Raw genomic sequence first — 15,800 nt, 5'->3', positions numbered from 1 at the left:
GCTTTGGCCATAGCAATGAAGCCAAATATTAGAAAGATCAATCTAATAATTATAGGAAGCCCTGGAAAAGCCATTCTAGGAATTGCCTTGCACTTTCAGATTAAAGGATTACTGAACTATTTGGATTTATTTTGGTGTCTTTCAGAAATATCTATGGCTCAAGTGTGTCCATATATATTCATCTTTGGCATTTCATTACAGGACCACTGTATATCATATTACCTCTCAAATAATAATAACCTAACTATGCAGAGTTTTACCTATTTAACTACACATTTCTAATTTCCAGATTTCCCTTCCATAAAATTTTCCTAAAAACCATGCTTACATAAATAAGGTCATTTCAGGTACAACTTTAACAAATTAGCAGCTGTTATGCCACTATTAGTCACTGAGAAATCCAGGCTGTTCCCTCATTCAATTATGATGTTGCCAATCCTATTTCCTGGCTTTTGTCTTTCTGGCCAATGCATGCAGCTCAGGGAAAATTCACTTCTGCTGTCCTTAGGCCTAACAGTACTGTACCATAACACTTGGACCTTAGAAAAAGATGAATAGTCACTGATCAACAACATGGATGCATTTTGGGGTGAAATGCATGTAAGAAAATTATATAGACATCTAATAAATTAAGGAGGAAGACATGCTATAGCCCAGCCCAGCAACATAATATAGCAAAGCTAACTTGTTAAAATTCAGACTGTTTTAAGACACATCTTTTACTTGTACATTTAGTATCATGTCCAGTACCACTTACGTACCACCTAAATTCCTGTGCTTAATTGACAGAGACAGCTAAAAGCAACAGTATTCTGTAATAACCTAATTCTCAAGTCCTGTCTGAAAGCCATCTATGTTTCTTGCTTTCACTACTTCTATTGGAAAACCACTTGAAGTATTGCTATACTGGTAAGAAAGGCAAGGCTAGTGAAACACAGACAAAACAACAGTATTATCCATAAGAAATTTGGAAACCTTTTTTTAATTCTTGACTACTTCAGGGCAAATACATAATTATTATTTCCTGTTCCAGAATGCTTTTCCAAGTGAAAAAGCTTTTAACTCTTTCTGTCATTTCTGCAATGAGTTGTAACTCTATGCCTTTGTTTTGACAGTTTAAACAAAATCCTTCAGTTTCTTCTCTGTTCTCCTGATTACCTGAGGACACATTTTCTGCACTTGCTCTGGGTTGAGAACGTGCTTTCCAAACACAGGTTACTGAACAGTACAGTCTTCCAAAAGACTATTAGTGGCTTGGGCATTGGTGTAAATAATCTCAATCACTTTCACCATATGTATATATAAAGACACCTTGCTATATATTTTAGGCTCACATTTGCCTTTTTTTTTCTCCCCCCAAAAGCAATCGCCAACTGCTGTCTTACAATCATTATGTGATTGACCAATATATCAGAATTTTTTCCTCTCTAGTTAATGATCCCCCAGTTTATGGCATCACCTACGTGTGCAACCTTGCAAATCATATTAATAAAATTTATTTTATTTCTGGAACTCCAGTACTCAAATACATTAAGTATTTTCTGTGTCATGTACTAGTTCTTATATCGATAATTCCTCCCAATTTTGTCTCAAAAAATTTATTAGAATTATTCTGCCCTTCCATGCTAATCATTAATGAAAGCTTTAAATGACACTGACCATAAGATTCACCCTTTGAGAAAGTCTTTCAGACCAAATATTCATTTCAGAGATCCTATCAGCACAGTAGGCTTAGTTTTACCACTAACCTAAGTCTAAGTCTTACAATGTCTACACTGACCTCCTTCTCCTCTAGTTTAATTAATAATATCATAGCTGTTATTGTATCAAAAACTTCAGTGAAATGTAGGCAGGCTTCTTGTTTTCAATTAATCATTTCAACATGAAAAACACTAAGCTAGTACAATGTGATCTACCTTTTTGGTAAACAGAAAATGGGATGAATTATGATTTATTTGTCTTCAATGATTAACCCCTTCAAAATTTTTCCTGAAAAGTAATATTGAAATAGTATAACAAGTCTGTAATCACCTGAACTGCTTCTCCACCTTTCACATTTATCTGGATACTCCATTTTTTTAGTCCTGGCGTGCTAGACCACAACAATGCTGCTGGAAACAATCCAATTTCCCTCACTTTTGTGGGATGGAGCTAATCAGGTTCCCTTCTTCTCCTCAGGCAGTAGAACCCCTCTTTCCCTCACATACTGATAAAATTCATGCCCTCCTCCATGTCCTTTGTTAGTCCATCTTCACCTTAATATTTGGTCAGATTCCTTCTGCAAAGAAAAGTATTCAAGTACTTTTTCCTGCACAGAGTGTCTTTAGTCTTGGCCCATCCTTGCTTTCAATATCCTCAGTTGCTCTTTCCTCGTTCTCTTTTCATGTATATGTGAGAAAAAAAAAAAAAATACTATTTGCTTTAGTTTCCTTTGTAAGGCTAAACTTAACTTCTCACAAGTCTCATTTTATTCCTACCCTTTCTGACTTCCAAGATATACTTTTCTTTGCTAGTCAGATTCTTTTCCCATTTCTATATTTGGTTCTTCTTCAGACATAATTCAGTTAAAGAAGTTGGACCTGCCTGGCTTCTCACAGGCAGCACTCAGCATTTTAGAAGATCATACCCTGCAATGGAATAAATCTGCATAAACTAACTGTGCATAAATTAAGTCTTAAAATTAAAACAAGGTTCTTGATCTATCAAAGAAATATGTTCTCAAACCATTTCCCAACAGAAGGAGGGCAAAACCCCTAAACTCATTTTAGGAATAAGATTTACTCACTCTATGGAAGAAATCTATATTATCGATAACCTTGTTTCTATTCCTTATTGAAAACAAAAATGTCAGTTCTTAAACAAATGGACATACGAAGCTGTATGCAGTCACTCATCAGCATCTCTTACAGTTAGAGAACAAGCATTTAACCTGCACATTGATCCTCAGAGAGAGGACCACAGTCCCAAGGGTGTCAAGCTTTATTGGACTGCCATAGCTACATATTGGTGTTCAAAACATGGCACAGGATTTGCGTACCTTCACATCATATGAGACTACAGTAGTTTCTTGAATTTGTATCTCTGTCCATAAAGGAAGACAAATTGATTATTATCTGTTATGCAGACAAAACTGAAGAATTCCTTGAGAATCTGAACTATCAAAGCTTAATTAAATACAGATTATGCTTTGCATTTGATTGATGATTGATGATTGATTTGGGTGTCTAAGACATTCCCATTAAACATTTGGGGTATTCCTAAGGATAGTCTTTCCTAACAATAAACTAATTCTGTAAATTTTTATTCAGTTCTTGCAATTCTAGTATCTCTGTCTTCTACTGAACGTCCTGTTTTCACAGAATTTGAACTAACTTAATTGTCTTCGTTATTTCAACCCTTCCAAACCTGTGTTATCTGGACACACATACTGACTATGATCCCATAAGCCTGGTTTCTAAAGGCTAAAATAGGGGAAAAAGAGCATATTTCATATTTCAGAATGTCTTCCTTCATTCCTTATACCCAGCAGCTAACTCTTTTAGATCCAAGAACAGAAAGAAAGGAAGATGGAACCTGCTTCAACCTAAGTTTTTTTAAATATCTACTGGTTTTGAGTGTCTTATTCCTAACTGCATTATTACAAAACTGTATTAAGAGTTTCTATCAAGTCAGATACATATAAAACCAGATATTCTGCAGCCTTTCCTTTTAATATGTTTTTTTCCTATACAGATGTTAATATTTTTTGCAATTTTCTGCCTCCAATTTTAGTATATCATTTACTTACTGGTTCTACTCGTGTATTTAATAGAAATCATCACCAAAAACAACCACCAGGACCCAGACTGTTTTCAGCAGTATTAGAACAGGCAAGTTGGACTAATACTTTGTTACAGCATGCCAGTCAGATGCAATTAAAAGCTATTGCAAATTTTGAGGATTTCAGAGAACTGTTAGCAGTCACAGCTGTCTGAAAATACCTGCCACAGGGAAAATGTTCATGTTTGATTGTTACTGATAGGTCCTACATGGACAGACTCTGTAGATTTGCTCAGAAGACACATTTGCACAGTATAGCTCTGGTATTCGTGGATCTGAGATTTCATTTACCATGTCAGAGACAGACCTGATTTTATCTTGGCAGAGCAAGCTAGGGAATGGTCTTACCAAGATAACTTGAAGTGTGTTCCACAAGAAGAAAGGATTTCACCAGTGCAATGTGAAATTTTAAACAATACAGAAGTCTCAGATTTGGTCCTGAGTAATAACAAATTCTCTTCTCAAAATAAAAATAGAGCATACCAAATACACCAGGTGCTTATTACCTGTTCATGTTTCATTACTGCTTACTAGACAAGCCATAATTTTTTTCTTGATTTCTTTTTGAAGCAACAAACATCAATTGGTACCACATTTATCAAGTCTCTCAATATATAGCACTAAACGGAAAGTGTTTTAGTTTTCTAATGCTTTACTCCCTCCAGGGAGTCAATCATGGATGAGATGAAATATGCTGACATAGTATTTTCATGAACTGCCTCGTCTGTGAAGAACTATCCCCAAACTTGCATTGTAAACTGTTCCCAAAAATTTCAGCCACAGTATGACAACTTGCTCGGCTTTTCTTTTTATCAGGGAGTACATCCAAATCCAGAATGTGCCAGTTCTACAGCTGGAGGCTGATTCTGCCTCTAAGGCTTTCATTATACGAGCAGCGACCCATGTAAGTGGCATATAAAAGTTTCCAAATTCCCCAAAACAGCCAGTAAAATTGTCACCCTGTGATGGTGTCAAGTCCTCATATGAAGCTAATAACATATATTTTGGAAGTGCTGGCTTAGAAGAGCATTTCTCTAACAAAATTAAAACAGAAGGCCCTTACAAGAATAGAGACAGCCATGCCCTATGCCCAGATATGCTTAACAATCCCCAGATGGCAGAGGGAACACTATCTGGAGCCAGTCAAACAGGGGTTTGAATGAAAGTGGAAGTTTTTGTCCGTCTTGCGTTTCTTTTTATTTCATTCTGTGTTGCTAAAAATTCCTCCTTGTGGTGGACCCACCACCACATGTGACATTTATCTGGCTTAAACAGGATCAAGCAGGCATTGGGAGGTTGGGAGAGGTAAGGAGGATGTTGTTCTCTTGTTCTCATCTGTAGCAGAACTGGAGTCTAGCATTGCAGCTCTCCTTTTCTTCAGGATATCCACATCACTGAGCACAGAAGTATCTAGGCTCCATCCCTTTTTTCTCCATTCCCACTCTAATAAACTCTCAGCCATACCCTATTGTATTCACAGCCAAAATAATGACCATTTTCAGCTACAAAGATAGTAAACAGAGAACAGAAACATCACACTCCCTTGTCCATTCCCTGTTGGTTTTTCTGTCCTTAACAATGAAAAAAAAAACATAAATAAATTCATCTGAGTCTCCGTTTATGAAAACATGACTTATGTTTTATGAACACATGATAAGCATAAAGTCTTTACATGTGCTAACGCTTTCTTTCAATTGATGTATTGACTTTATTCAGGTGAATGTAAAAGACCTACAATCTTACTGGGAATTTATTTCATAACAGAAACACATTTGACCCTCCCTTGCGTTATCATAGTATAAAAGGTCACCACGCTCTAATATAAAGCCAATAAAAATGGAAAAATCTAGTTTTTGAAAATTAATTACTTTGCCAGAAATATTTTTCCTTCCTTAAGCATGGGAGAAAGGTATGAAGGGAGACCAAGAAACATGCTTTGTTCTATGGCATTCAGGAAGGCAGATCCAAAATACCATCCTATGCACCCTAACCCAGACAGGAGGCTCCAGCTCAAGGCTAGGAAAAGCTTGAGTGGTGATGAGGGTCAGCCAGGCTCTGCGCTGGGAGGGCTGTGAGCAGTAGTGCATGCAGGAGGGTCCATCCTGGGAGACCCTCCTCCACAAGGGAGGATACCTGCAGGGCCAAGTCACCCTCAGCACCTCCATCCTCTCCACTTGCTCCTGCCCAAAGCATCCCTCAGCCGGCCCCTGAGGGAATACAAAATTTTGCTCACTGAAATCTTCCTTCGGTTTACATATGTTCAAGAAATAATCAGAAACCCTTGTTAACTCATCACTATCAAAATCTCTGCCTCATCAAGCAGGGGAGTAGAAAACAACCCATCCAGACAGACATGCAAAGCAAGCAGAGCTGTTCCTGTTTTCCAGCAGCAGTTCTGTCAGGCACAAATTCTGTGTCTCAGACAAATAACGACTTGAAGCACTTGAGTAAATTACTCCCAGCTACTTCTGTCACTGATGACTGTAAGATGTACCTCTCATTTTCAACCACTGGAAGAACATATATACTATGTTCTTTGAAGACCTCTGGTGGCAAAGACTGAGCATTGACCTTCCCTCTCGAGTCGACACAAACATGAGATCCTCACTGGAGAGGCTCATACAGTGATTTTGAATGGTAATCCCGTGCACCTTCGAACAGCTTGCATAGTGGCTGACAGCAATTTTGCTGTAGGACACAATTTCTGGAACAAATACATCACTGTCCTCATAATACCTAGCATCATGAACAATTGCATAACTAGAGCCGAGCAAATAATTACTTTAGCTTCTTTTTATGCATGGAGCTATCTATAAATTGCAGCTACTGTAAACATAATGTTAGATGAAAGAAAAGAAATAAAGTTTATTCAGATTACTGATCATTATTTCAGCTTCTTTCTTTGCCTCCCTGCCTTCTGAACTACAGGGCTAAGGCAGGAAAAAATGAATGCTTATGACATATTCCCACCCTCCTTCCCTTTAAGGAAAAAAAAAAAAGCATTCCATTTTCCTTTTGTTTTCTTTTGTTGATATTAGTTCAAGTAGTCAAAATGATCCAAGCCACTCTATACAGCTCAAAATCTGGCTATAGAGAATTTTGGACATCATATGCTAACCAATAATAAACTCCTGCTTTCCAAGATGTAAAACCACCTCTCTCAATGGCCCAATTCCATCTAAGAGGTTTTGTTTTATGAATTAGCTTGTTGTCAACCTATCCAAACAGCTTTACTTCTTGCTCCTTTCCTAAATTGGGATGGTAACATCTACAAAACCACAAAAATATAAATGTCATGAAAAGTTAAATTGGCATCCTAGTGTTTTTAGCCACTTTAGAAGAATATCCATTTCTCCCAGACAGCAACAATCACATATTGTCAAGAAAAATGGGTTGGGAATGAAAGGGGAGAGTGTCTCAATTTGAAGCTGGATTTCACAGGAAAGGCTGAAATTAGCATCCTCTCTATTTTTAAAAAAAGCAGAAATGCACCATTTCTTCAACAGATTTCCTGCAGGTATCAAATGACCAAAGAGATGCCTTCTCTTCTTCAGTACCATCAGTAAAAAGCACCACTGCACATGAAGGCAAGACCACCAGCTGGACTGTTTTAGTGTCTGAAGAGCCTAAATCTTTGGTGACTCAGAGTCTCTGCAAGGCACAGCTCGCACATTCCCCTAAATGCTGAGCACTCCAGCCTCACAAGCTACTTTTTTCTTTATTTAAAGTGCTGCCAGTGGTCCACCAAGCTCTAAGATTAAGCCATAGTGGTCTGATTGAGACTAGCTCTACCAGTGTCTTAACACACATCTGAACTTGAATATCAGGTCCAAACTGCTCATTACCATGAAAAAAAATCTCATTCCTCTTACTATAAATGAGAAATTATTGTGACATAGCTAATTTGCAGTGATATCTTTACATCTTTCTAAATAAAACATATTTAGAGGGAATTTTCCCATTTGTTTTTTTACTACTGATTACATAATAGTTAAAGCTACACGTCCCAATTGTTCCTTGATTAAAGTACTGTGGGGACAGGAGTACAGATGAAAAATGTCAGTTCCAGTGCAGATTTTGCAACTGATCTTTCAGCCACAGTGAAAAATCGAGACAAGAAATATGGCAATGTGTCCAAATGTAATGGCTTCACTGGCTTAAAAATCAGCCTATGATTTCTTTTTTAAACCATTTTATAAGCTGTTCATAGTAGAAGTCACAGTTTGAACCTGAAAGCATGATATACTTCATGGGTGACTAAAACAAGTATTTTGTAATTCCTGTGCTTATAAGATACGCTGAGGAGGAAACCACAGGAAAATTAACAAGTCAGAAGGATAATGAACTGCATGCAAGATATGCAGGGGAGAGCAGCAGCAAGACCTGAACTTATTTCAGAATATCAGAATACTGTTCATACAGTTGTGAGTGAAACAACTATCAAAGCCATTCAAGTGGTCATTCATCCCTGATACAGCATTTGGGATACCTTTGGGCTCTCCCAGTTGGTCCATATTTCACTAGTCTTCATCAGGGGTGGGCAAAAGACATCAGGCTGGCAAAGGACTGCTGCTTTGAGTGGCAAAAAGGTGGCTATAAAGACTGAGGTGTGCATCCTTCAGAAAAAGTTGTTTTTACAATTCACAGATTAGCATCAAGGAAGAAAAGAATACCAACAGCTCACCTTTATTTCAGGAATTGTGTAAAAGTTCACAACAAAACCAGGGAAGGCTGGGAACACATCTGATTCAGTGGAAGGGCTACAACAAAATCAAAAACATTCAAGTGTCTAAACAAGAGACCGAGTGCAACATTTTCAACAAGATTTCAGTGCTGTCCAATTTACAAAGTCAAAGGTAATCTCACAGAGAAATCAGAAGAATAAAGAGGAACAAAATGAAACCCCTAGGTGAATCTTCATAAAGTTCTGTTATCTTCTCCAGCACAGTTTGTTCAGAATATTGTGGTGACTTATTCTAGAAGCCTGCTCCTACCATTATATCCTATAAGTTTAGCTGTCTCTTACAAAAGAAGTTGACAAAGGTAACCTTGCCTTTGCCTTGAGCTGGCAGGACCCCAAACTATTTTTGCTATTGCCTTTAACAGCATGTTGTGTCCCTTACCTTCAGTATTGACAGCCTAAAAGAAGTTGTGCCAAATTCTATTATCAGTTTCTTGAATATGAAAATAGGGAACTCCACGGAATCAAGCTTTATTAGTACCTTTTGCTGCTTAAGTATAATATTGTGACATCAGTAGGCAGAGATGGAAAGACTTCAATTTATATATATCTGAAAACACATGTAGTATAATATACAGACCCCAACAAAATACTGAACTAGTTAGATCCAATAACCTTCTTACTATAGTACGACTGTAAATGTAAAATGATTGTTGTAAACCCCTCTGACTTAATGAAAACCAGTGTAAGCTCATTCATGCTGATTCTTCTAGGATTGAAATGCAGAGAATATCATAGTTATTAATGTGATCTCAATTACTTAAAAAAGTGCATTTTACATACAGAGATGTAGCTTAACAGTAATAATGTTGCTTCACCCAGGCTAGTGTAAGAATGTAAGCCAGGCAAGTTTGTGGAGATGCAGTATCTTTGCTTGGACCAACTGATACAGCCAGAATAAAATCAGACAAGCTTCTGGACATTTCTTCAGGTCTGCAAGTGTTGTCTGAACTACGTTTCCCTCAAGCAAAGGTGGAAATGTAATTTTCCTTTGAAGCTTAAAGTTCACAGGCTATAGTAATTATTTGGTCAAATCATAGTTCTAGAGCCAGTTCCCATTAGTGCAAACTTATTTATTTCTTTTTTATGCTGGATTGCCAAATTTCGGCTGTGATGAGTGAAAATTACATATTTCCCTAGTCCGTAGGCAGACCTTTTGAAAGTCAGTAGGTAAATAATTCACTAGAGCGTCAATCAACAGAAATTACAACTTGAGCTATAATGCCCTCCAGCACTAAGCTATAGACCAATTTCCTTGCACTCTTCCAATCTTGCAAAAGCAGATTTGAAAACTGTATTTTCAGCAGTCTGCAGATCTATCACAAGGAATAGTTTAATACTTGTTATTTGACATTTACACTACAGATGGTCCCAGGAAGCACAATATAGTTGTCTCAGGCTCTAAAAAAGAAAATCTTAGTGCTTTTGCGGAAGTTGGAACAGTGGAGATTTCGCCAGCTGATTGCTAAGCCTCCAACTCAAAAGGTGTGTTCAGATATACAGCTTCAGTCTAAATTCAGCAAAACCAGGAACCTGATCCTAGGTGACTTGAAGCCATCTAAGCTAGCCAGGAGTGAAACAATGAGGAAAGGTGTGGGATGTTATTACTTACAAAGATGATCTAGCTACAAGGAGATCCCACTGTTACCCAGACATCGTTTGCTGCTAATCAGTCTCTTCAATCCTGAAATTAGGTACCCACTTTCTGAAACTAAGAAGGGAAATCACCACAGGTATCTATTAGCTCAGCAAGTAGTGCCCTTATTGGACCATGGCAAGACTGTCTTCATTTCCATATCTGATACACTTGCTTCAAACTGGTGCTTTGAATGCTATCCCAGGTGAGTCTTCTTGCCATTGCTTCATTTTTCCAAAGTAGATCACTCAAGTTCCTCTTCTAAAGTTTTAAAAAGTATTAATTGGGCAAAACGCAAAATCTATATTCCATTGATTAAGAAACTCTCTAGGTTCTGGGAAACAGGGATTTAAATTCCTTCTGCAAACCCAGATGAGCAGGAATTTCAGCAATGGCCTTCTGCATTTTAGGACAACTCCTTAGTCATGAGTGAAGTTATGCAAAGTCTAGTTCATCATTTGACCCGTTTTCTGAAGGCCACTTCTGCTTTATTGCATCTCTCCAGGGTTGTCTTCACATGCACGATAGACCAGGGAATGCCTCATCTGAGAATCGCTGAGAGTGGCCTCTGAGACTTTGGTTTTAGATATGGTTCCAAGTGGCCTGCATGACATCATCAGTCCTTAGATAGCTTTGTACTACTTGAATGGCAGATACTCAAATGGTACAATATCATTATCAACTGAGCTGAGAATTAAGAATTCTAGTGACATATACCTAATGACTTAGGTATCTAAAGTGTGCAAACTGATTCATATTGCTCATTCCATGTACCAGAGTGAAAAAATTCATCTGCTCCAATTCTCATGCTTTGCTTTTTAAAAGTGTTTGTAATGACTGTTTCAAATGTAAAAACCTCAGGGGCTCTCTAAACTCTTATTTGATAGATGTTTTTTCTTGTTTAGACTGTGAAGAATAGATTGTACTGAGACAGAGTATGAAATGAGAAAACTTGTAAAACAACAGTTGCAATCATTCAAAAAAGAAAGTGCAAGTACCTGGTCTGAAATTGTATGATACTGTGAGTGCATGATATCATAAAAGTACTTTCATCCATCCTGTCCCCAGGAAAGAATGTAGATTTAAAATAGAAAATAAGTACCATGTCAAAAATGTATCCACAGAGCCCAGGATGACTTGAGGCTGCAGCAAAATGGGAAGCTCCATTGATGCTAGAGGAAGTCCAGTTACTTCAGGGCATTGCTGTCTCAGGCATTTTGTAAGGATAAAAAACAAGCCCATCTGCAAAACTGACATTTTCCCAGAACTTGAGTTTACTTTAGATGGATGATGAGTGGCTTAATCCATGTAACAAAGGGGAGCCAAATAATTCTGCTCTGTACTCATCCTTTGCGGTCCTTCAGCAGTTTTATAAAAATTGCATCATGACAGTAACACTTCAAGCTTTTTTTACTTTCCTTCACTAGTAATTATGAATGCTGCTCATCAATATCCTTTTGGAGTCCTCAAATGCTTTCAGTATTCTGTAATACATATTCTACATAATTTGTGGTCTAAACCAAGTATTTCCTGTTGAATAATTTATACAACTTACTTGTATTACAGACCAAGTTTCTTTTCTATCACAACATACTTAAAACACAATGAAGACTACAGGTTATAATCCCAAGAATTGTAGTAAGACTCTTTTCTGTGACTTTTCTTACAAGAAGTATAGAAAACAATTGCATTAGCCTATGACTTGCAATGTCCCCTTTACATACGTGTAAATGCTGTATTCTTCTGTTTTGTTGTTTCACACTATGTTTTGACTCTGTGTTTGACTTCTGTGTTTTGTTATTTGATTAATAAAAATAGGCCTTAAACTATTTCAAGACTACATTTCTTCTGGACATCTCACCCTCATTGTTCTTGAAAGAACTGGAGCCCCAAATGCATTATCTAAGGAAACATGAGTTAGACAAGCAACTGGTTCCAATCACAGGTCATAATCTCCCTACCCCATCAACCTCATCTTGCTAAACCCTCCTAAATCCCCTAGCTTCTGCTCCTCTAATCATGAGGGTTAGAAGCTGCAAGGGCTGCTTTTCACTTCATTAAAATTTCCTTTTAATCTTTTATAATCTGTTAGCATAGTACATAAACACCCATCAGAAGCTTATTCCTTCAATTTCACAAAAGGGGATAATTTTACTATACATTCCATATTTGCAAAGTTAAGCTTCATTTCACACCACCATAAACCTTGGTCAAAAGGATGAATAGTTAAGCAGTTGAGCAAATGGCATTTACAGCTACAGCTGGGTGCATTATTCATTGTGAGGCATTTATTTGGTGAAGTTAAACCTTGGTTTTGCTTATGAAACATCCTAAAGCTGATCCCAGATGATTTCAGTACATGGGGCTCTTTTCAGAAAGTACATTTTGGACTGTGTTGTTGCCTGTGTGCCCCTTGCGTGACTGGTTGTCTAAATCAGACTAGATTAGTTTTCCTTCCTGAGAGGGTGACTAAAACTTCCTTTAAAGAGGAACAACTGCTTACCCCAAGCACATATTGAATAGGTCATCTTCGGTCACAAATTTTCAAAATTTCAGTAAGTAAATGAGCAAATATCTAAGTATTCAATCCCAATTATAATAAAGCGTATTTCCCCTAAAAATACTGTTATTACCTTAAAGCTCTACATAACTTACATAACTTTACAGTCCTATGGCAGAAATGCCTTCAGATAAATCCTCTAGGAAACCATAAGGTACCTACAATGCAAGCTTACAATATAAACTAAGAAGTAAAACATCTCAAACCATGACATTCTTTCAAACTACATTCTCTGAGAAGTAACATGAGAGAGGTCTCACTCATGAGAGCAATAATTAGCATCACTTTCCCTCTCCTTCCCTTTGTAGAAGTACAGAAGTATTTAGATTGGAAGGGACCACTGGAGGTGATCTAGTCCAACCTCCTACTCAAAGCAGGGCTAAATTCAAAGTTTTATTCCATTCCATTCTCATTCTAACCTTTCCTTATAAGCACCTCATAACAGAATGTGTTAACATTTAAGACAAAGGGAACTGGCAAATTTCAACCTGATGTTGCCTATATCTGATTTATTATCTTTTTCCTCAGGTTTCTCTTCTGGGTGTGCATCTTTGTTTTGTGGGTTTTGGGGTTTTTTTGGTAAACACAAAGCATTGAGGTCCTCTGTTTTTAGAAGCCAGAAACAAACATGAATGACATGAAATTGATACTTTATTTCCTGTACCACTGTAACCAGCAACCATCTCTAGTCATAAATATAGGCCAGCTCCTAGTCTCCAGAGCAATTCCATTTGGAGATACACATAATTGTGAATTGCATGAAGGTTCTCAAGCACTTCCTTGAAAACAGGCTCCGTAGAGCTGCCACTCACAAATTTGATGAGGCACTGTTTAGCAAGTATTGACTCACATACAGTTTTGATAACGTGGAAAAAAAAAAAAAAAAAGGCAGGGGATTGATATATGGTTTGCTAGTTCTAAGTATGGTTAAGTGTAGAATTACGTGGTTCTGCATTGTCCCCAAGGTTTTATAGTACTTTGTTTATTTTGCCACTTCTTCCTAGTTTGTTTCATAGTTCTTAGTTCTGTTCTTTTTTTTCAGCTTTAATATGCACCCCCACTCTTACAGTATGTACAAAAATCCCCTTCATTGGCACTTCTGGACACAAAAGGCGGTATATTTCCTCACTCCCAGAATTTTTCCTGCTTACAGAAGTCAGTAACTATTAGGCTTCATACATTCATATATAGTAACACAGCAGCCAAGCATTACAATTGCTGCTTTAGCAAAAGCTTCAATAGAGTAACTCCAAATTTATACCAGTGCAACTGAGACTACAATTTGCATTCTATTAAGTGCAGCAGAAGCTTTTCAGAACAGCTTCCCCGTAAAAAGGAAGTGACAGTGAAGCAAGGAATGTAAGGTTAAACGCCATCTGCAAACGAGCTCCTTGGTTCTCTTTACAGTACTCAAAACTAGCACTTTCCTATTCCACTTTACATTTTATTTTCTTTTCCCCTGGAAAAGAGTGAAATGAGGGGGTGTTTATTTGAAGGAAAAATCACTCTTCTCGCTCAGGGAAGGGCTTTGCTTCTATTAGGTACTCATCTGAAAGTCATGCTGCAAACACTTCTTCCATTCTAATCTTTACATAGCTTAAAGAACAGCACCTGAATTTCAAAGGCCTCACCTTTTCTCCATGCAACACATAATGAGGAATCTGCATCAGATTTAAACAGGAAGCAAGCTTTGAAGTTAACTCTAAGAGACACTGGGAGAAGTGATTATGAAGTGGTAGCAAATCATTAAAATTTAGCAGTAAAAGCTCCATGGAAATATTCTTAGGCTCCTTCAAATCTTCCATCACTGATTTCAACACTGCACCCCCAAAGACTTCAGCTCCAGCACTGTACTGCATTTGTTCGCTCTCTCTCCTCCTGTGATGACTCCTCCCCTTCTGCCAACATTATATACCATAACAACTATTCTATTCTCCATAGGAAATAACTGCAACGTTAAAGGATTTTTGAAACTGCTTACCTCAAAACTGGTTTGAAATTAAATATATTTCTGTGGATAGGAGCTAAGCACATTGATTTTAAAGCACTGAAGTAGTTAAAAATTTCCTTGACTTCCCCTAACAAAATTCAGTAACCTCCTTCACAAACATGATAGAAAGCTTTCAGTATGCTATGATGCCACATTCCCACCCCTCCAAATATTGCTGAAGACTGCCAAGAAAAAAAAAAAAAAGAATGCCAAAGAAAGAACAGTCAGAGACATGAAGCTGAAACCCAATGGTTTCCTTACATTATTTGGCTCAAGTGGTACTCAGTGAGGTGTTTCAGTCCACCCTGCCCTTTTCTAGACATCTTTTAACACAGAAGGTAAAATGGCAACATCACACTTGACATTTAAACTTCAGTGCCAATTGCTTCCAGCCATCCACAGATGCAGGGTGATGCCATAGTCTGATCCAATGGCTTGCAACAAAAATATAGTTGGTTTAAGCCATAATTCTTTGTGCACATAATGACATTTTCAGAAAAGCCCAGTAGGTATGTCTCCAGAGAGAGCAAATGTCCAAACACATAGTCATTATGTTGATTTTGTCTAGCGTCTCTTCACCACCAGGCTGGCCATGTGCTAATTCAGCTCATGGTCAGCATAACACTGAGTACAGCTTACAAGAGTGAAAAGCAGCACACTTCAGAAGTTATGTACTGTCCAGTCTAAGCAAAGCCGAATGCCTTATTTAGTAGATTTGTATTGTAATGAAATCTTGCTGAACATTTTCAAAAGGCAGGTTAGTACCTTTAGAAGTACATTAAAAAAAAATCATCAAAATAGCTATGTACCTTAGAAACCTAAATTAAAATTCCATTAAAATTATTAGGATTTAAGAACCTAACCCATTTAGATACATCAAAAAATCCTAATGGGAACCTACCTAATTGCAACATTAAGCATATAAGTATTTTTTTTAAATATCCAGTCCCAAATTATGTTCATCAAGAATAGCATGTTATTAAGAAACAACATCAAATTACAGCTTGTTATTACTTTCAAAACTATAAAATAATCTGACAGTGCAAATCCCTTG

This window comes from Gavia stellata, chromosome Z (assembly GCF_030936135.1).
Source record: "Gavia stellata isolate bGavSte3 chromosome Z, bGavSte3.hap2, whole genome shotgun sequence".
Classification (NCBI taxonomy): domain Eukaryota; kingdom Metazoa; phylum Chordata; class Aves; order Gaviiformes; family Gaviidae; genus Gavia; species Gavia stellata.
Note: the sequence above shows the minus strand (reverse complement) of the source record.